This window comes from Plectropomus leopardus, chromosome 10, assembly GCF_026936395.1.
Source record: "Plectropomus leopardus strain MGB_pleo_1.0 chromosome 10, ASM2693639v1, whole genome shotgun sequence".
NCBI classification, from domain to species: Eukaryota; Metazoa; Chordata; class Actinopteri; order Perciformes; family Serranidae; genus Plectropomus; species Plectropomus leopardus.
Window position 1 is genome coordinate 4,251,475 of NC_142185.1, and position 23,710 is coordinate 4,275,184.

The following is a 23,710-nucleotide window of genomic DNA, read 5'->3' on the forward strand; positions in this document are numbered from 1 at the left end:
GCATGTCGGAACATCATCATCAGATTATGGAGGATATAGGGATACTCCAAAGTGTATGTAGATACAGAAGTCCAATTACAAAGTGGCAATATGTGACCACTTGAGATCAGAACATGTTGCCATGTATATTGGGGGGGGGGGGGGGAAAAAAAACTTTACTTGGTTTAGTAAAAGTGATGAATGGTTGAATTTGAAATTATAATGCCTTACACTACTCTAACTGTACCTGTAGTAGTACTACTGAGTAACATTGGCTTTGAGCACAGAGAGGGTCCGCCTTGGTCATGTAAGGTGTGAAAGCAAGTAACGAATCAAATATTTAACTATTTAACCCCCCATCAAAGTCAACCTAGCCATAAGTGGATCAATTTAGAAGCTAATCAAACCAACCAACAGCTGCAGAGAACTACAGCAGGGTGCCATGCAGACTCCGCGGCCAGGCCAAGCTTAATGTCAACACAGTTCTTCCCCACTGCACATTCCAGCTCAAAGTCCAGGCAACAGTCAGAGGAACCAGGCAATTACAGTGCAGCCGCCTGCGTCCCTTTTTGTGTTTACTTTCTAAATGTTCAAAAGTCTTGCAACCTTTTGAAGTCATTTCCTCATGTAAAGGGGGGCTCCTCTCGCTCCGAGGGTTAGAAACCAGCCGTGAGTCATAGGGTTCCAGCTGTGGGCCATGTTACTAACTTGATTCAACTGTATTACTCAATTTATTGGGGGGATTTTTTTTTTTTTACTATTTTTAATCAGATTTTACCTCAAAATTAGACTTTTTGAAATGTTTCGTTTGACTTTCATTGTTTTTCATTCAGATTTTATTGCTAATAAATCTAGAAGTAATGAATGGAGATCTAAAAATAGACAGAGAGTAAATTTAAACTGCTAATAGCCGACCAGAGTGATTTTAAAGTAAGTTCTGAAAAAGGGTTAGGGATGGGGTCAAGTTTGGGTCACAGCTCTCTGAAAAGAGCACTATGAGGGGTGTGGGCTCACAGGGACCGGGAGTATTGGAAAAATCCTAAAAACTTCCTTAAAAAATCAAAGGGTTCATAAAAGCCCTATTACAGGTGGCTGGGGCTCAGAGGAAGAGCGGGTCGTCCTCCAATTGGAAGGTCAGCGGTTCGATCCCCGGCTACTCCAGGCAACATGTCGAAGCATCCTTGGGCAAGATACTGAACCCCAAATTGTTCCCGATGCCGCATCTTCGAAGTGTGATTTGTTACCGAGCAGCTGGTGGCACCCTGTAGAATAGCCTTGGCCACCAGTGTGTGAATGTGTGTGTGAATGGGTGAAAGTGACATGTAGTGTGAAAGGGCTTTAAAGTGTCAAAAGACCAGAAAAGCATTATACAAGTACAGTCCATTTACCGTTAAAATCATACTAAAAACTGTATAAAAAAAGTCTGCTTGGACACTGAGCAGGTGAGTTAGTAGGAGCTTTATTGTTAAACAAAGTACTCCTGTCACCCAGGTTCTCTGGAGAAGTAACCCAGGACCGTCACTATTAGATCCACTGATGAATGTTATAACCTATGTTGTATATGCAAAATGAGGTTATATAACATGTAGTGGAGAAAGATCTTAAAATAAGTGTTTTAAATTGAATTATGAACCTTGCTATACCTATGTATACATATTATTAAATGAAAATAAATAAGCCCTAAAATTAAACATTTCACACACAAGGTGGTAAGAATAAGTGGTTAAAACAGAATAAGTGCTAAAGCAATTAAGTGCTAAAATACATTTGTATCTATAGAGATAGATAGATAGATAGATAGATAGACAGATAGATAGATAGATAGATAGATAGATAGATAGATAGATAGATAGATAGATAGATAGATAGATAGATAGATATACAAAAGTCTTAAATATAATATATAATAAAAACTTGTGTTAGGAATGTAAAAATATATGTTTTCATGCATTTATATCAGTTTATTATTACTTTATTAGTTTATTTGTTGCACATAATTACCAAGCACAATGAGGATAAAACATATAAGCCAGTATGGTAGAAACCTATACTGGCTTACGTAAAAACCACACCAAAAACATATGAATAGCAAAATACTGTCAAAACATCAATACATTTAGTTGCTAAAATTAAGGGTCATAGTCTAAGTATAGGGCTAAAAAATAAAAGAATGCAGTATTTCAGCATTTAATGCACACGTGACCGGTTCTGTCCATCCTTGCTCTCAAGTGATGCCACCCCTGCTCATTTCATGTGGACGCCCCCGGTGCTGTAATGCTACATATTCTTCTTATGTGACATTGTCCAGCCACATTCTGGTTGGACACGGAAGGTGTCTTTTCACGCTCGTACACCGAAAGCACTGACAGAGCAGACATACAACGCCTGCATCCCTTCAGAGGTGGGCATCCAGGATGTTTTCAGCTGCCCCGACCACCTCAACTGTCTCTTTTTGACTCAGACATACAATAAAAAATGCTGATTCAAAACATGCAATGTGAGGTCAAAAAGGACTTGACAAGAGCCCTTGACGTTCAAACATCAACACAAGATTTTCCTCCAGATGAGCAGCACAGTGACTGAAAAAAAAAATCTGTTCCTGAAACAAACCAGCTCTCTGTGGAGCAACTGAAACTGCCTGTGTCATAAAGGCTTTGTTGAGTTTAAGGCCTATGGGAAGCCCCGGGCCCCTGACCAGTTCAAGCAAACTGCTCTCAGCGAGTGAAACCAGAGAAATGGCAATGCTCTTGGGTGCACGGATAGTGACTCAAAGACACCCATTCAGCAGCCAAACACTCTTCCCAGGGGTGGAAGCACAACTATACAAGAATCACACATGCTCTGTTGTTACCTCAATGGAGATATTAATGTGTATTTTTTTCAATTGATATAATTGATATAATTTGTCGATGCAGTGTCTGACATTATCTACATTGGGGTTTGTTCAAAAACAGTGTTTTCAATGATTAACAGCTCTATCATTAACCTCTCAACCAATAATATATGTATCACTTTGGCCTGGAGTCACTGGACAACTTGTGAAAACGAATAAAAAGGAACAATTGCAACTGCAGCAAAACTGCATAACCCCATTTAAAATGGTACTTTTGAGAGATTCTGGGTATTTGTCATTAAGTAACACCAGAAAGGTCACACAGGGTCACACAAGGTCACACAAGGTCACATTAGACTGAAGAGCAGGAGAAAAGTTTGTATATTTATGGTAGGGGGCTTGATATTTTTCATAAGTATCGTGCAACAGATATTGCACGATACTACATTTTTAATGTATGCTTCTGCTAAAGGTTTTGAGTCATCTCCATGGCAACCAGAGACCCCCTGTGGGTTTATTTTTTACACTCCAAGTCTATTTCTGTTGCTGTAAGTAAAGTGTAGTCTGCACAGTCAGCTGTTTAAATCACATAAATATCCAACTTTATATGTGTTTAAAACTGTATCTATGTTTACTGATCAGCTCCCAGTCTGTGTGAGAAGACAGAATTTTTGGTTCTAAAACCATTCTGAGAATGATACAGTTTAACCACTGAATGTTTTAGTAACATTTTCAGTGGCAAGTTTTTTTTACGTTCGCAGAACGTTCTTCTTAAAGTTCGGGCAACATTCTCTATAAACATTTTTTAAAAATATTTTATTTTATTTTTTATTTTTTATTGTTAACATATTACATTTTCATCTAAAAAAAAAGTCTGTAATCTCAGTCCTCAATAACATTTTCTGAATGTTGCTTTGAGAACGTTCTGCCTTAGTTCTCATGGAACATTGTGGGAACGTTTTATGTAACACACATTCTATGATCTGTCACCTCTCAGCATCACCAAAAATTCCTCAGATGTTGCATTTCAAACAATTAAGATTACAACCGATCAGCAATGTTGAACTCACAATTAAATTGTTTTCTGCATTATGTTGGTGGACTCTGGCAGTGACAGAAAGCTAACGATCAGCATAAAGATATTGAAGGGCTATAACTGACAGAAAAAAAATAGAAATAACACAATAAAATTGTGATTTATTCAAATAAAACTCGTAAGGATTCTGACATTAAGGCGCTGTAAAATTTGTCAGCACCTCAGTTTTTCTATCACAATCCTATTTCTTGCCTCTATGCGTCCTTCTGGATAATAACTGAACTATTGTTGGGTTTACTGCGAATCATGTTAAAGCCTTAATCTAACTATTACCATAATCTGGAAATCTGGATTTTCACAGTAATCAAGTTGTTTGTGAATGTTCCGTGTGAATATTGCTTTCGAGTATTAAATGACTCATGTTTGACTGAAATAACCCTGCCGCCTGCTGCCTGTCCCCCTCTGCCCACCCGACACATCACACAGCAATCAATATGAAAATTATGATGCCATAATCTGTGTGTGTGTGTGTGTGTGTGTGCGTGCTTTCGCTGGGCGCATGGGGAAAATGCCCCAGTGCCCTACACCTCTCACAGTCTGTCATTTACTTCACATTAAACACATTAAACCATTTGACTGAAAGGGAGACCGTGTGTCAGTGCACACATGGTCTAACAAGGAAGTGACAATATGATGCACTGTAAAAAAATAATAATAATAAAATTGTTTTGACTTTTAAAAAAAGTTAGTGTCAGTGCTGCCTTAATTTTTTAACTTGACTGAATTTGAGTAGACAAGTTCAATCATTACCAAATTATCTCAACTAGTCTTTGCAAATTAAAGTTGCCTTTCAGTTTTAAGTTTAAAGTTTACTGAATTGGAGATTTGTTGAATCATTAAAAAAATATGCCTCAATTTCTCTTCTCAAATTCAATTACCTTGAAAATTTAAGTTGATCAAATTTGAGAAGACAAGTCGAATTTTTACAAAATTGCAAAATTACTTTCTACTCCTCAAATTCAAATGGCCTTAAGTTTAAGTTTAAATCAACTGAACTTAACTGAACTGAAGTCGAACCATTGCAAAAATGACCTCAACTTGTCCTCTCAAATTGACTGAAAAGTTGACTGAATTTAAGAGGACAAATTCAATCATAACAAAATGACTTCAACGTGTCTTTTCAAATTAAAATTCTTTCAAGTTTTTACGTCAGTTGATTTTGAGAATACAAGTGGCAAAGGTTATATAATTTATTTATTTATTTATTTTATGTATTTTATTTATTTATTTATTTTATGTATTTATTTATGTATTTATTTATTTATTTATTTATTTATCTCTTTTTGTAAATATTTTTGTATACACGCTGCTCTAACAATGCAAATACTCCCACTGTGGGACTGATAAAGGATTATTTTATCTCATACCTTAAATTTAAATTGTCTTAATTTGAGATGACAAATTGAATTATTGCAAAATCACCTCAACCTCACCAGTTCAAGCTGCCTTAAAATCTTAAGTTGACTGAATTTGAGAAGATTAGTTAAATCATTACAAATTTACCTCAACTTTTCCTCTCAAAGTCAAGCTGCCTCAAGTTCCTAAGCTGGCTGAATTTGAGAGGACAAATTCAATCATAACAAAATTATTCCAACTACTTCAACTCAAATTTGAGTTATTTCAAGTTTTTACGTCAGTTGATTTTGAGAATACAAGTTGAATCATTGCAAAATTACCTCAAAATTCAAGTTGCCTTAAAAATGTATTTTAAAGTGTATTTACTAAACTATCTTCCATGTGTCAAAAGGTCACCAAATTACCTCAACATGTCTTTATTAAATCTGTAAACTTAAAATTTGAAGGCAGCCATGATACTAACTTTTTAAGTGAAAATACATTATACATTATTTTTACCCAGTGAACATAAACAAGTGGAAATGAAGGGACACTCATACCGCTCACAGCTCATGTTTAAGTGTTCACATCAAATGCCAAATACGTAGAGTGGTTAAAGTGGGGACAAGCAGTGATGGTGGGGGGGGGGGGGGGGCGAGCAGAGAGGGTTTAGCAGCAGCTGCCCAGAGAGTGACGACTGTACGAGAGGGAGGCGGAGAAATAAAGAGAGAGGGAGGGAGGAAATGAGGGAGGGAGGATGGACAGAGGGAAAAAGCACGGGGGAACAGGAGGCAGGAGGGAGACAAGACTTAGTTGTCAATTGAGACGAGTGGATGAAGGAGGAGGAGGAGGAGGTGGCAGGGTTACACTCCAAAAAGTGCAAAAAATGGTCAATTAGCTTCACGCATATTTAGTGTTTTCGTGAAAACAAATCCACTTGGATGAAAAAAGAGACTACTTAAGGCACAACATACTATTCTCTTGTGTAATAAAAAGCTGGATGTGCTGGTGTTGTATTCTTTTTCTGCTGATTTTTTGGGGGGATAAAATGTGAAATCTGCATGTTATATGACAAAAATTACCAATTAATATGCTTTTCTTTTTTTTCTGTTTTTTCTTTTTTTTGCAGTGTGCATGGCTTCCGAGCTGGCGGTGCCACCAGCTGCCAGGAGTGTCACAGGGTTAGTGGGGCCTTGAGCCACACAGATAATCAGCTTTATTAGTGCTGCCGCTAAAACCGATTTAAGAGCAGACTAGAGGGATCAGACGGGCCAGCTGTCCACACCAGCGCCTCGGCAGGCACCCTGGCCCCAGCCCCGCACAAAACACCAAAACAACAACCAGCCAACTGTGTGCGCTGCCAATTCAACTGTGTGAGCAGGCTTATTACCATATCTCAAATGTTGGCTCGCAGGATGTAAATAAAGCTAAATCTGTTTTCATTGATACATTTTGAGGTGATTCATTTGCAGTTTAAAAAAATCTTGAGAAAAATGTTGAGGTTTTTGTATTTAAAGTGGGATTTTTTAGTAGATTTTTATCATTAATTGATTGTTTGAGAGGTTGGCATTGCACTGATCCATGATGTTTCTGCTTTGATCCATCCAACTAACTCATTGGCACCGTCAAAACATCCTTGCCCCATTAACAAGCCTCTGACCCTGACTGTGACCTGCTGCCGGCCATGTGAACTCATGGCGTTTCCTCTCCATGCACAGTTCTGCCTCCACTGCCAATTACAGAGAAAGGAGGCTAACTCCATATTAGACGTGACGAGTGTGCCACGCTCAGATCACAACTTTGCCCTTACATCACGTTTCTGTCTGGGTTGACAGCGAGACAGTGAGAAAGATAATCTGGTCCGGTCACAAATCTCAGTCACGGCCGCATCCTTTCCAGAGGGGCCAGGTCTCGTCCACACAGACAGGTTTCAAGGCCAGATTATCCAGGAAAGGGCAAGTGAAAAAATGGGACAGCGTAAGAGATTGGCCCTCTGATATTGGGGCATGGGGGGGACAGTGTCTGAATACACAAGTTCCCTCCAAAACTTTTTTTCCACCATGCACATTTAAAAAGTTTCATCTCCAGAAATATGCAACTCCTTCAGATAAGGGTCACATTGTTTACATAAAAGTGAAAATAGGTTGACCCATGATGAGCTGATGGTTGATACAGAATATACTTTACACTACCAAAGAGCCTAATATGAAAATGAAACTATTTTCCACTATTTCAATCCAATTTTTCTCCCAAAAATTATCACATACACATCTTTTATATTTTCGGAAAATTGGAAATTTGTTTCTCATGAAAAGTAACAGTCCCAATGCCAATTCACACTCACACTTCAACATATCCGTCCTGCCAATGCCATTTTCAGTGAGCATGGAGCAGCGAGCAGCTGCTAGAAGCTGTAAATGTATTTCGTCACATTTAAGTAAAGACATAAATCTGTGAACCATTTTACTTTTACATTTTTTTTCTTTTTTCTTTTATTTTTTATTTATTCATTTGTTTATTTACTTGCAATTAATTTATTTAGGTTTTATATATATATATATATATATATATATATATATATATATATATATATATATATATATAATTTTTGTTTTTTTCTTTACCAACCAATTTTTTCTGATGCTAGGCCGCCAGCTAAGTGGTTTCTTAATCCTACTGAGCTTTGATTGGACAAATGTTTCTCCAACCTGAGGAAACATTAACAACTATCAGTGAGCATAACATAACACTTTTTTGAATTACAAATTTTCCTATGCATTATTAAGAGACTGTGATTAAATGTGGGAAAAAATGTGTAGATTATTATATTGCCCTCAGGTAAATGCAGGATGATTATATGATGCACGATAGGCCTGCAGGAAAAATATCATCAGGGAGATCTTGGCAAGGTGAAGGCAGTTTACCACAGTTGTTTTGTTCAGCTGGTATATGCAGCTCAGGTTGGCTGTATATTGAAAAACATGGTTGAACAGTTATTGACTGGGTGAAGCTTGTGATAGAAAATTCTTCGTTTTAATTAATTTTAGCTAGGTTAAATGATAATAAAAAGGAAAATTTTATAAGGTTTGGGGGCATTTTTGCATTTCATATGCAAGAAATTATGCTTTGTTATCTTGTTTTTATGCTGATGTATGTACATTGCATCTTTTTTTTCTTTTGTTTTTGTCGTGTTCTTTTTTTTAACCCTTGAACACCTGGATTGTCATCAGTTTTCTTGTGCTGTGTTCAGACATCTTTCACAAATGTCTAAACTTCTGCAATCTGAGAAAATTGGTATGATTTATTTTGAAAAAAAATGGAAAAAAGGCAATGAGCAGAAAACTTGGGGATATATCCAGAAAATTGCATTTAAACATTTTAATAATTATATACATAGAGTTAATGTACAAAAAGATTTATTTTTTTTTCAGCACTTTCATTTTAGTCCTGCTAATAATTTGGTCATTTTTTGTTAAGTCGCTTGTTGCCTTCTTCCTCCCTTGCCTTTGAAAGAAATCAAACCAGTTAGTTTAGTTGTTAAAGGGTTGAGGTGGTTGTATTGTTCATTTTGAAGAGTCTTTTTTTCTTTGTATGATATTTGATTAATCCAGTGACTTGGATTAATTAAGGACACGGGTCCTTAATGTGAAAGGAGTTTGAGAAAGTAAGAAAAGCACTGATGGTAGCACATACATCAACAGTCTTTCACCTCAGAAATAGGATATTGATACTTTTCTTCCTTCTCTGAAACTAAAATGGAATACCAATAGAGAATATACTTTTGTCTTCATTCATTACATGCCAGCACTAAATATGTTCACATCTATTAGACACATATATGATCCATCAGGGGACCAGAGAGATCCAATACTTTGGTTACACATGACAGACCCCAACTCAAGCAGCAATGCCCCAGAGAAAAATAGGGGTGCAGGGCATGAATGATCTATATGTGTGTGTGTGTGTGTGCGCAAGCATGCGTGTGTGTGTGTGTGTGTGTGTCCATGCACACACATAGCAGCTTGTTTTTGTGACGTCTTTGTGTGTGATTATGTATGTATAAGCCATGGTTTCAGTCATGTGCGCACACACACTGGCTTATATTTCCATGTGTGTTCCGTGTGAGTGTGTGTGCATGCTTCTACTCACTGCTTTCGTGCATTTGTGTGTGTGTGTGTGTGTGTGTGTGTGCGCATGCAGGATCTGAACAGCAGATTCTTCTAAACCAGGAGTGCAGATCTTATTTAATCTGCAGTTAACGGCTGTTTAAACAACCTCCATAAATGTTTAACGGTGCTGCCCATGCCCTATTGAATGGGAGGCATTTTACTTCATGCAAAAACAGGCCGCCAGGGGCCTCAAGGGCCCCCCTGACTTGCATTTAATGCATGTAAGAAGGCGGCCATTATCAGCCTTACAATGACACAATTCACTGTGGCTGTGTGTCTGCTATCCCATTTGGTTTGTATCAGGGCCCAGTCCTGATGGCTATCTAATTGAAAGAGTTAATCAAGGGCTAATGTCTGAAGAATTGATGTGTTCACGCTTTTCGGTTTGGACCGTACACGATGCATTTCCTCCGGTAATTCTTCATAAGACAGAGTTGGAGGAGCAGCGTCAGTTGAGTTAGATAAGGTGACATTTTTTCAAACAAACTGATCTTTGGTAGAGCTCTTGATTTCTTGATTAGTTCAAAGTTTCACATGCCATTTATTACAGAATATATGTTGCAGTTGTTGGTTTCTTTTGTTGTTGTTTTTTATTTTGTTAACATTTAACCTTTTATACCTTAAGCAAATTTTGGGGGGATTTTATTTTTTATTTTTTTAAAAACTTAGGAATAGGGCGCAAGCAACTTAACAAGAAACGGCTCAAAAATAGTTACAAGAAAATGACCTGAAAATATGCAAAGGAACAGAAAAAAACCAAGAAAATTACCTCAAAAAATGTTGAAAAAATTATATCTATTTCTTTCTGTAGCATAATTTAAAAATATAATTTAAATAATTATAAATAGAGTTTTCTGAACATTTTACTAATGCTTTTCAAATTTAATATCTAATAATCCACCCCATAGCTAATTTTCACATCATTTTCTTTGTTAAAATGTTTTTGTTTTGTTTTTTTTGCAGACATTTCTTGCCAAGTTGCTCATTATGTTTTTTTTTTTCCCATGCTGTTTTTGTACCGTGGTTTCTGGGATTTAAATGCTAGTGAAAGGCGTCTGAATGCAGAGCAATAAAAAACTGATGAATATCCAGGTGTTAAAGGGTTAACGAAGGAAACTGAAAGGTGAAATAAACCTTTTGAAGGATCAGATTACATTTAAAGCTTTAGTGAAACTGATTTCACTGTACGTTTTACTTTTGAAAAAATATCAGTTGTTAAACTGAAAATTAGGGAAAAAGATTCCCTTACTGCATTGCCTATTTGTAACTGCAAATGTTTTCAGAAACATATTTCAGTGTACTGTTAAACTGTAAAATGAGAGTTTGTGAACTAGTTGGATACAGTGAAGTAATGGGGCGATTCGGTTAAGTTCAGTTCGGTAAACTAAACCATTACGAAAAGTTGTGGATGGTATCTTTAATACCTTTGGAACCATTCCCATTTTTGGTCACCCCTCTGCTTGGGGTACCTAGCACACTGATCCAGTACTAAAGGCTGGAGCTAGAAAAACTACAGTCTGTAGAGAATCAATGCTCAGTGCCGAGTTGTGGCTGTTTTAACCACTGTTCATACCATGATAAGTTTTTCATAAATTAGTAAACCCTATCTATAAAATGACATTCATTTGGTCTTCTCAGGAAGAATAAACCTGCATTCTGGCCTGACAAGGAGTCAATGCACAAACCTGATATTTAAAAATATCACATAGAGAGACTCTCACTGCAATCTGCTTTTTGTGCAGCCCCATAATGTGGATGATAAACGGGGTGCAGACTTCATTCTGTATCACTGGGAAACGAGGAAATACATCAAGTGCTGCTGGATGGAGCAGCAAGTGACAACAACTTCACCCACACGTGAGAGTACTGTGTACAGTGAAAACACTGAAAAGATCTACAGTTTAGGTACCTCTTTGTAGGTGGTACTTTTGTTTCCAAAGGTACCATACCTAAATGCACCTTAAAGTACCAATCACCTCCCAACCAGCAGGAAGCAGGAACCACTCTCCTATTTTACAGCTAAACAGTTCACTGTCATATGTTTCTGAAAACATTTGAGGATAAAATAGGCAATGCAGTGACAGAATTTTGGTTCATATTTCATCAGCACTGCTTATAAAAACCATTTGATCTCAGTTTTTTTTCCTTTCCCAATACAGGGAACAGATGGGAATGGACTCTCTATTCGCAAATTCTCATATTACAGCCAAACAGGGCACTAAATAGGTTTCTGAAGATAGTTTAGGCTAAATAAAAGGCAAAGATTCCCTGGTTTGACAGTTTGAGCTTTTTTTTGTTTGTTTGTTTGTTTTTTTGTTTGTCCCTGGTTAGGCTTCCAAAATTTAAACAGACCATAGAAACAGTAAGAAAATAGATATCTGCTACTACCACTGCTGAACACACACACACACACACACACACACAGAGAGAGAGAGTCAGGGGTATGTGTAGAATGATGACCAGTGCATTTAACAGAGCAGGACTCCCTCCACTCAGCGCTCTTGGGGAGCACAGTGATTTACTGTTCCTCTTATAAACGCTGCTCCATTCCCTAATGAGCCTCTGACATGCTGCATGTTTCTAGCGTGTTTTCCTTTGGCTCAGTGGCGACGGCCGCCTGATTGCTGCCCCCATTAAGAGGGCATTCGCACTGACACCAGCGCGCGCCTTCAGCCATACGCACTCAGGCATGACAAGCAATCAACCCGGCTAGGTAATAAGGGGGTTGTGCAGCACCTGCTGTGCCACTGGTTGAAAACAAACACAACGTCCCAGAGCCAAGAGGATGCATATGACAAATTAAAGTATGAAATACAAGCATAAAGTAGAAAATTACTCCAGTATGAAGTGTTTTGTCAGTGTATTTTTAGCCATTGCTCTTATTCAATAGACTTAATCAATGCAGCGTCCCCCTAACAACAGTAATCACTCCTGGGTAGACAACTGGGGATTGATTTGAACCACGGAGATATGTGAAATCAGCAAACATGTACATTTCTGAAGTCATATTCAGCTGTCACTGCAAAGATACATAGTTAAACATGGTGGTTCGACCTGTGCTTATTTTAGATAGTTTGTTTGTTTTTTGCTTTAATATAGTCTTTAATAAACCAAATATACCTGAACAGAACAGTGTACTGCTGTGGACAGGGCCACAGCATAACATATTTTAGCCACCTAAATAAGATCAATATCTGTTGTGTGTGCTATATTTGAATATTTGCTCCATGTTACTCTACACAACAACTGAAGGAAACAGCGGTGGACCAACAACTCTGTGTTTTGCTGAGTAAAATGACATCTGAGTTGAGTCTGGTGGCTTTGAGATAATGACTTCAATTCCCCATTTGAAAAGGCTATCTGACAGCAAGGTAAAGCTGTGAAGATATTCTAAATATAGCATATACTTAAATGAATATGGCTCTTTTTTGGTGGCCATTTTAGAAAAACTAACTAATTGAGACAACTTCTGCACGACACCGTTGTTGTACATAAACATTGTGATTTTTCTATAGTACCATCACATTCTGTGAGTGGTCCAGTCACATGAAAGTCTAGAAATGTCTCTGTCATGAAAAAGTAACAAACTTAAATCTCCAACCATAAACCGAACCTTTTTAAAATAAAGGTTTCAAAATGAGATCAAAAAGCAGTCAAAATAAATAACATCAACCTTGGTCAGACTCTTCATTTTAAAACCAGATTTAAATGCAATTTAAAAGAAAAAAAAAAAAACTCTAATTAAGCTTTCCCAGACTTTTCGTTTTAAAATAAGGTTTAAATTAGTGATAATGGCCAAAACATCTGTGGGTCCCATTCTGATGATGTTACCCATAAAACTGGAAAACAGAAAATGTAATATTACAATAAAATAGGAACAATGTTACACTCGATACAAATCTAGAGATCCCAGACTGGGAACTCAGACTTACTCAGACTTACTTAGACTAAAGAAACCTAGAACAAGGACTCAAATAAATAGGGGATCTGGGGGCTGATAACAGCATGCATCAGCCTGTGTATTGCCTCAGACTCCCTACCCCAAATTGCCTAGTCAAAAGAGGAAGAAGGGGGGAGTCATCAAGATAGTTCAAACATCCGAACCCTAATGTCCTCATCTGAGAACATTAGGGTTAGGGGTTGAAATGCTAAAGCCTACATATCAAAACACTGATATATATTAAGTGCCACAGCAGTACTCACAACACAAATCCTTAGTCTGGAATGTCATTTCAGGCAAGACTATAAGTCAGTCTACTGAGATATCGTCAATCATTGAGCGCAAGCCCTCATTTTCAACGATATCGAGAGCACAGAAAAAAACAAAGAAAGAGTAAACAAATAACAGGCCGAACACCATTAAAAACAGTTCCATTCAAAAGAGTCATTGGCAGAGTCATTGTTAATTATATTCTTAAACTGGCCCATAGTATCAGTTGTGTTCGAGTGATTGTTGTAAGATGTGTAGATGCATCAGAAAAAGTAAAAGCAGTTTTTCCAAATTCAGTATTTCTCAGAACATTTAAGCATCAAGCAATCACTTGAACATGTAGAAAAATGACTGTGATAAGTTTGATAAAGTGCTGAGGTATGGTGGCTTGTTGCCTTTCAAGACTTTATAAATGAAAAGAAACAAATACATATCTCTTCTCACAGATAAAGGTTCCCATCCAACCTACCATATAAAACTCAATGATGGATCTGGAATTTGATGATTTTTTGTTTCTGTATGAAACAAACACTTTGCTCAGACTGGAAATTGGCAGATGAATAACACTCACCCATAGTATGTGCTGGACATGCACTTGCTCCAGTGATTCTGCCAATCCGTGGAAGTTGAGAAATAGATCCTTGTTAAATGTTGTGTCCAAGACATGTATAACCTTCCCCCATACGCACAGATACAGTCCAAATATCTGCCACACAGTAAGTCTCCAAGCCAATCCAGCGTAAAGGCAAGTTGTGACTGACTGACAGCTGCCAGCACAACAGCTGATACCCAATATCTGCACGCCACCAGTTGCAGCTGGACCAATGGGACGTGGCAGCAACTGTCGCTGGGTCGGCCCCGGCTCATTCACTAAAGCCCAGGACTCAACTCTGAGGACCACAGATCCCAGTGTGCCCCAGTTTCTCACTCCTGCGTGACCAAATCCCCTCTCGAGGTCTGTCTGGACCTGCCGTGCAGAGCCGCCAGTCCCAAGGATGCTGTCCAGACGCCATACGAGGCTCGCACTCTCACTCCTCACAAGGCTGGATTATTCTTGAACCACCTGGACCTCCGAACAAAAGGCACCGTGAGCACATTTGGAAACACTTCACTTAGAATCAGATGAAGGACATTTCCCTTAAAATTTGAACGTTGACAGTTGTAACATGCATGTTAAGATTGTGAATCAATAAAATATCATTTTGTGTGCTAACTTGTTCTAAGCACATTTTATGTGTATATTACAGGTTTTCCAAATATAAAATAGCCTTTGGCATTTTTTGGATAGTTTCATGTGCATGGTTGTTTATAGCCCTCACGCACAAAACATTTAAAGCCAATAAAATGTCATGACTCTAAAGCGTCATTGCACATGTCATACCTGTCCTAATGCATATTTGTGTGTGTGTGTGTGTGTGTGTGTGTGTGTGTGTGTGTGTGTGTGTGTGTGTGTGTGTGTGTGTGTGTGTGTGTGTGTGTGTGTGTGTGTGTTTGTGGTATAAGGAGGAGCTGACTACAGACTGCTTAATCAGCATTAAGGAACGGACAGTGGAGGGTTCTTTGCCTCAGCCTGCACAGCACATGAGCTAATCCCCCTTTTCTGCAGACGGACTGCTGCTTCAGCTCATCCGACCTCAAGTTTTTGGAGGGAAATGGCATTTTGCACACAACATAATGTTTCAAGAACTGTGCTTGTAAAAACTGTGCATATGCTTCTTGAACATCTCATCAGATCAAAAGATCCCATAAAAACAACAGACATGAAAAGGTTCTGTACCATCCTCCATGTTTCCACTACCTCTGTACACATGTTATCTATTGTATGTTTGGGAAAGGGATCCCTCTTATGTTGCTCTGTCTGAGGTTTCTTTAATTTATTTCCCATTTGAGATTTTGGGGGAAGTTTTTCCCTTTTTGACTCAATGGCAGGGTGAGACAGATGTCGTGTGACATACAGATTCCCATATCTGAACATATGGCTTCATGAAAATTTGGCTTTTAGTATGCATATTGACAATCATTAAGAGACCTTCAGTCAAAACTCTTTTTTGTTAAAAAAATGCTTTCCATTGAAGGCCTGAAAGAAAACTGTATCTGTATTTGTGATTCTGTGATTTACATGCATGCAGCCTGATCCCTTCTTAAACTAGAATATCCATCCAAACCAAATGTCTTATGATGCTCTATAATGGCCAGAAAAGTGTTGTTTTTTTTTTTGTTTGTTTGTTTGTTTTTTTGTGTTTTTTTGCAGAGCATCATTTTGTTTCAGTAAAGCTGGCCTTTGACCTTCTGGATATAAAATGTCACCACTTAATAATTTTCTCCTATTAGACATTTGTATGGAATCCTTCAGTTATGGCCAAAACATTTTTGAGAGGTCACAATGACCTTTTACTTTTGACCACCAAATTCTAAACAATTTGTTCTCGGGTATAAGCGGACATTTGTGCCAAATTCAAGGAAACTCCCTCACAGTGTTCATGAGATATCATGTTCCTGAGAATGAGATGGACGTAAGGTCACATTGACCTTGACCTTTGACCACCAAACTCTTAATCAGTTCATCCTTATGTCCAAGTGGACATTTTTGCCAGAACTGAAAAAAGTCACCCCAAGGTGTTCTTGAAATAACATGTTCAGAAGAATGGGATGGATAGACAACCCAAAAGCACATTTTATATGAAACTCTAGGATGGTCCTCTCTGTATCAAAGGAGAAACATGTTGATTTTTATTGCCAAGGCATTATTATGTTAACTGCCTACTTATTTTTCTGGCTTTTTATCCTTCCATACCACCAACTATTGCACTTGTTCTAAAATTCGAATTATTTTAAATGTCCCAAGGATCCGCTCAGAGCTCAGTGAAGCTGCTTTCTCTTTTTTGCACCCTGAGCATAGAATGAGCTCCAAAATGTTGTTACCTTAAAGGCACTCCCTTTCGTGGAAGTACTCCCTTCGTAGAATTCTTTTAAAGGCCTTTAAAAAACTACCCTGAGGGAAACATGTTGCTGCTTTATATAATCCTTGACTTAGGTGGAATGTGTATGGAAGGCACTGTTATGGCCTATATGCCCCACTTCTTTAACTTGTGGTGATGATTAAAAATACAAAGAAATAGGCGAGAATTGTATTGTAAAAAACAGTAAGACTTTCCATAAGAGAGACAGTTTGTGAGTAAATATTGAGTTTAAGACTGTTTGAAGCTGTCAGATGAAATTAATGCACAAGTTAAGTAAAAGTTAAAAGGTGGGCATGTCTGTGTGTACACATCTTTTTGCTGACGGCTATTGGTCAGTCAGAGCAAATAAAATTCCAAGGCTCAAAGTGGTGCTCTTATATAGCAGTTGCAGGCAACTTTCAAATGTGTAGCTTAATGCAGTTACGCTCTAACCCTACAAATGTGTCTTTCTGTTACGTATCTTTCTTGTGCATTGGTCAGAACCTGTTTCCATACAAACATGCTGTCAACATTTTTATGGGAACTATTCCATCAGTAAGAAAAAGTTTCAATACAATATTCCACAGCACTTGGGACACTGTTCCTGGAAAGACGTGTTTCTCAAAGTAAAATAATCCTTTCAAACCAGACTATAATCCCGACCTCTTAGTGCATACGTGCATGCATGTGCACATGCATACCATACGTGTGTGTGTGTGTGTGTGTGTGTGTGTGTGTGTGTGTGTGTGTGTCTGTGTGTGTAAACCTATACTTGCCTGTCCTCAGGGGGGTAACACACACTACCATGACACTTCTCTCTGAGGAGTTGCCGTACATTGAGATCTGAAATATGTGTCGCATCGTGACCAAAACACAGAACAATGCCTTTATAATTCACATGTCACTGATACCACAGGGGGACACAAAGGAACAAGACGCCAAATAATCACTTCATAGGAAATGTACACTGGGCACTGTTTCAGGACAGAGACCTTTCTGGCCTCTCACACGATTGGAACAAAGACAGATACAATGCATTTCTACTAGATAAAAACCCTGCACCCTGCAAAGACTGGCATTATTGTCATATCTGTTGGCATACATTAAGAAATGTATCAAGCTTAGTATTGGCTTTGGAAAAGATCATTGTATCCATAATTACTGTCACTTAAAATCTCCTTAATAGCAGGTGGGTATTCCATAACACTGATGATACCCGGAGGACCCCCATGCTTATTTTCAACCAGTCTTCTCAGGGTCCAAGTAAGTGAAACTTGCCACAGGCAAAAATGACTCTGGTAGAGCAACAATGCGTCGTTTTCCCAGTATCACCAGCGCACAGCTAATAGATAGCAGGTGAAGGATGAGAAAGAGCAATGTCAACACTGCAATCGGAGCTCCTCTTTGGCAGGCCTCCAGACCTGCTTAGCTCTTCAAATCAAGTGGTACTTTAGTGCTCTGTGATGCCAACATGTGCACGTGGGGTGGTACTACTGAGAGACATCCAAGCCCATCACTGGGCTTACAGTCAGCCATGTCATGTGGAACAAATTATGATGTGAATGCAGAATATGTGCAGATATTTGGCTTCTGGGTTGTGACCTTGTTGCTCAATGCAAGGATACACCAAACTCAGTTACCAAATATTGGGGAGTGATGATGATGATTTAGAAGCGAGTGTTGGGATGAAGGTGGAGCTCAGAGTAGTGATACTCTACTTATAAAATCTGGCCCCCAATAGGATGCCAGGTGGACCCCGAACCCTTTTCTTAATCACAATAAAAATAAAGTGAATCACACTTGTATTTGTACTTGTATTTATATTTGTATATACATGGTTCAAGAGTGCATAAAACAGCATTAAAATAGAGCTATCTTTATTCTAAAAAATGCTAGAAACACTCTAAAATCTTCCAAATGCCCTACAAACGTCCTACAATCTTCGAAATGTTCTCAAGTCCGAGAAGCCACCAATCCTGGAAATCCAAGAAATGTCCTAAAATCATAGAAATGTCTTAAAATCCTAAAATCTAAGAAATACGCTAAAATCAAAGAGACATCCTAAAATCCAAGAAAAGTACTATGTTCTGCATGTTTTTCCTTAATCAGGGGGTTTTGGACACTGCTGACTGCATTCGAATCATTCGATATACGAGCACAAGATGAGAGGGGATGATGAGTGGAAAAAAGGGGACTAGGCATTTGACTTGACACTGTTTACATGTGGTCCGAGTGCATGAAGTTTCTCCTGTTTTGTTTCCATCCATCCATTGTTGTCCTCTATCCAGGGCTGGGTAGCAACACTTTCCAGCCCTGGGGGAAGCTGAGGTACCCAGGCCAGATGAGATATACTATCCCTCCAGCATGTTCTGGGTCTGCCCCACGACCGCGTACCAATTGGACGTGGCCAGAACACCTCTAGCGGGAGGCTCCCAGAAGGCATCCTGATCAGATGCCAAAATACCTCAGCTGGCCCCTTTCAATGCAAAGGAACAGCAGCTCTAGTTTGAGCTCCCTCCGGCCTATCTCTAAGGCTGTGCCCAGCCACCCTATGGAGGAAACCCATTTCAGATGCCGCAGTCTTTCTCATTCTGTCAGTCACTACCCAGGGCATATGACCATAGGTGAGGGTCAGAACATAGATGGACTGATAAATCAAGAGTTTTGCCTTCTGGCTCAGTCCAGACAGTCCAATGCAACTCTATTCCACTCCACATCACTGTGGATACCGCACAAAACCGCCTGCCTTTCTCACGCTCCATTCTACCATCACTCGTGAACAAGACCCGAAGATAACTGAACTCCTTTGCTAGGGGCAGCAACTCTCTTCCAACCCAGAGGGGTCAATCCACCATTTTTCAGCAGAGAACCATGGCCTCAGATTTGGAGGGGGCTGACTCTCGTCCCAAACGCTTCACCAATTCAGCTGCAATCGGTTGCATCTGTTTTTTGTTGTTGTTGTTATTTTTTATTTAACGCTATTAAAGGAATGCAAAAAGTGAAAGGTTCTAATAATGCCTCCTGAAAACGTGCACATGTCCCTCCCTGCCACAAGCTCATAAACATGCACTGAAGCACTGAAATGGATTGCATGCTTAATCAGATAGCTGAACTTCTCTCTGAGGACACTGTCAGTGGTATGGTTTTTATTTGCCCTGAAGTTTACATTAAGCTGCTGATGCCCTCCATTTAAGGACAGCAGCATCATCCTCATCATGAGCAAAAAACACAGGACATGTGAACTCAGGTTCATGCGGACAATTTCAACTTCAGCCTGGCAGAGGAAATCCAGAGCATTTTCATCTGCCTGCGCTCGGGTTACAATGTGTCCCTGTGCTCTCTAATCCACGTGTTTGTCTGGAACATGTCCCGCCTCATAAAGCACACTATTAAGCACAATCAATCCACTTTGCTCAGGAACCCGAGGACACACTGATAGGAGATGGAGGGTGAAAGTTGAATAACAAAAACCGAGTCGGTAAATGAACGCAAAGCATGCGCATACACAAATGTATAATACAGCTTAGCGCAACAGATTCCACTCATTCATCTCTTGCACTGTATTTTTAGAAAGGTCGCAAATCCTCTCTCCCTCTGTCTGATATCATGCAGGGTTATGCTGGGGTTTTGATTTAGGTGGATTATTGGATGGGCGGCTGGCTGTGTGTGTGTGTTGTGGAGTCAACCTCCGGGCTTCTGTTTGCATGTGTGGGAGAAATGTAATGGTATAAAATTCACTGATGTCATTTATGAGTAGAGAGCACTGCAGAGATCATGCTGTCTAGACTCTGGTAGTGCTATAATGGGATTCAGACAGATTACTGTGATTACACTTGTAGTTGTAATACGGGGCAGCTCTCCGGGTAGCCAGAGGGCTTCTGTTTCATTCACTGATGTGCCAGGTTGAATTCCTCAATGGCTCAGACCCAAACTTTAACATGTAAAGACTTTGTATTTCTATTTATTCCTATTAAAAATGACAGTTTCATCCCAAAAATGAAGGCATGTAAATGAGAGATTGCACATCTGAATAAACATTTCCAAAAGACTGGCTGTGCACTGATTTCAACCAGCTCTCTATAACAATGTAGGCCTAAATCTATAGCTTTATATATATATATATACATATATATATACATATATATACATACATATATATATATATATATATATATATATATATATATATATATATATATATATATATATATATATATAAAAACAGCAAGAAATTGTTGAGCAAGACGTGTCCGTACATATTTGGTAGCTTTCCACTAACCCTTAAACTGCGCAAACTGAAAATGCAAATACAAACACGCCCAATGGAAACATGTCAGTGTAAAAAAAAACTCCTGTTTATCACAAAAAAAAGCTTTTATGTTAGCAGGAGGTGGTAATTCAGGCAATTGAGAAAAGCAATATTTCGCAAAACTGCAGTGGAAACACTTTTTTCAGTTATTTAAAAATATTAGAAATACTTTTTCATGTGGTTAACAAAAGCCTTCCAGTATTCAATCTTCCTGCTCAAAACAGAGGCAAAAAAAATTTGATCAAACAGAAAAACATAAGCAGGGCTGATCAACGGGCTCTATATTACAAATTTAAAATGAGTCTCTAAAGCAATAAACACAGATTTACTCAGGAGAATCTTTGATGAGTTCAGCAAATGTTATACATGTGACATATTACAAACATCTCTCTGGAGAAACAGTGTTGCACTGACGGCGTCACTTGAGAGTGCGGCCGGATGGGACCAGTCGTGTGCGCCTGAAACTCTGGAGGACAGCATCAGGTAATAATGCTGCCGGTAACTAAGTAATATAAGGATCAGGAGTGCACTTTTAGGTGGGCAGGTGGGGAATTGCATGGAATGGGAACTGGTTTGTGGAACACAAACACCTGACTTTCATGTAGGAGTTTGGAGTTCACTTGCTGTGTGGATGTGTGTTTATTTTCTCTACACTTTAACATGTGCCTCTTTTGCCTAAACCTAACCATCTGTGACTTTGGTGCCTAATCCTAACCATCATGACAGTCTGCCTTGTTGTGCCAACAAAGGGACAGTGCCACATCATACCACCATGTGCATTTGTTGACATCATTATAACAGCATCCTAGAGTGTAAACAGCTGACGCAGATGGATACCTAAAATGTCATAGGTAGATGCAGAAGTTTCTGACAGAGCGCCACCATGTGACAAGTTCAGAATGAGAACATGTTGAAATAGTCTACATGAAAGCTGAGGTGTTTGGAGTATCTAGACTAACAGGGACTGACTTGAATTTAAAAAACGCACCACTGTTTGATTCTTTAAATCTGTTTGTGCTAGAAGAAAACGCAACACTGAGCCAAAGCAGGTATCAAGCCACTTATACTGACACCCATGACGCTCAGGTGAGCGACTGGAAGAGTCAGCAATGGTCTTAAGGTTCTTAAATGAGGGCATCCAGCTTCCCATTTCCCTCCTGCCTGTCTCACTCAGCAGAGACAAGGTTAAACGGGCTTAAGACAGTCGAGACAGTCACTTGGGGAATAACATGAACTCCCAGACAGTGCCCCAGTCTGAAGATGTCTGTGACCTACATGCCATGTTGTGGTGCGAGACCTGTTTACTCAGTTTCAATAGCTGCCTCTGCACTATGGCTTCATGCTTTAAGGGGAATAATATGTCTTTGCTTTCCAAAGCAACTGCTTCAGGACTATAAAAGATCTTTTGTTCACAGTTTTTGTCCTTAAAATACCTAGTTACACACAACACAGCATATGTGGGCTTAGGTAATGTGATAGGAGGCTTGTGTTTGCTTTGTGGATATGTATCAGATACCAATAGGGACTGCGTCAGTCACTGCAGGCTGATCTCAGCCATCAATCACAGCGGGCCCTCAAGATGTTTTTTTGCACCAACATACTTCAAATGTAAAAGTGACGAGTCTACACAGGCAGAGAGACTTGATGCTGGAGACACTGAGTGACAGAAAGCGTGGTCATTTGGGACTCAAACTCAGGAGGTTTGAAGTGCACTCTTGAAGCAAATCCCCTTTGTGACTCCCTTAGATACTAAAAGGTGTTTTTACAGTAGGTCTGAGACTGTTGACAACACAATGGAGGTTGTCTTTCATCGTCACTCACCTGTCTGAGACGATCACTCAACCATCTGAGAAAAAAAACAAAACTCTTCTGACTTTTCCCCCTGTCTCTTGCAGCCTTGTCTAATGGTACATCAAAGCACCTTAACTTAATCACCAAAGCTGCAGTGAGAGACCACAACAAAAGCAAGAAACAGTGGGGAAACTCCCCAACCTCTGACCTTTTCCCTTATGAGACTTCCCATGAGGAATTAAAGCGCTCAGATGTGGCACACATGAAGCCTTTATTTCCATCAGCTTTGGGTAGCAGGTACCAGGGTGGGGTCAGCCTTGGAGACTGGATCATATCTGAGAGAGACCAAGAGGGTCCTCTGGAGACTGCAACATGCAAGTTTCAGAGAGAACTGGGAGGCACCGAGTCTAGGTCCAATTTCCTCGTCTGTCTCAAGGCTTGAGGTTCCCAGACGGTTGGGTCATGTTGGAGGAAGAGCCAGGCCTTTCAGTGGAGACGAAGCATCAGGCTGGCCAGTTGTCAAGGTTACTGTGTAATACATCACAGGCTGACTCAAATGAAAACAGAGGGAGGAAGGCATGTCAACTAAGAATGGCCTTGATCTGGTACATCTGCATAACATTTAGGCAATGCCATTTGGACAGGTGTGTGAAGCTCTCAGATGACGTTCAGGTAGTAAAGGTAGCAGATTACAGATTTTAGAGATACATATGATACAATGCATTTTATAGATTAAACCAATTTATATTATATAAAGTAGCAAACCCTTTGAAACCTGACATCACTCGACATCACTTTTCTTCTGCTGCATTCGTACACATTTCACAAGTATTTAAACCTTTGAGCCTTTTGAGCATATCAGTTTGATTTGTTGCAAAAACACAAGGGAAATGCCAGTGAGCAATTTAGCAAGAAGCATCCTGCAAATTGCTTGAAATTTGTCAATTCAGAACTTTTTTTTTTTTTTTACCAAAACTGGGGGAAAAATGTCCATAGAAGTATATTTATAGTTATGATCAAATATTCACAATTATTTAACTGACTTATTA

At 39.1% G+C, this 23,710-nt stretch overlaps 1 long non-coding RNA gene across 3 annotated transcripts in view; it reads right to left on the reverse strand.

Moving 5' to 3' along the window:
• Positions 1-15,022, reverse strand: part of LOC148188460 (uncharacterized) — a 117,850-nt gene extending 102,828 nt beyond the window's left edge. The window contains exon 1 of one of the 3 annotated variants that reach the window (XR_015777599.1): positions 14,194-15,022. This is a non-coding gene — a long non-coding RNA (uncharacterized LOC148188460). The remainder of the gene's footprint in view (positions 1-14,193) is intronic. The other 2 variants (XR_015777598.1, XR_015777600.1) reach the window with 2 other exon arrangements.
• Between the last annotated feature and the right edge of the window lie 8,688 nt (positions 15,023-23,710).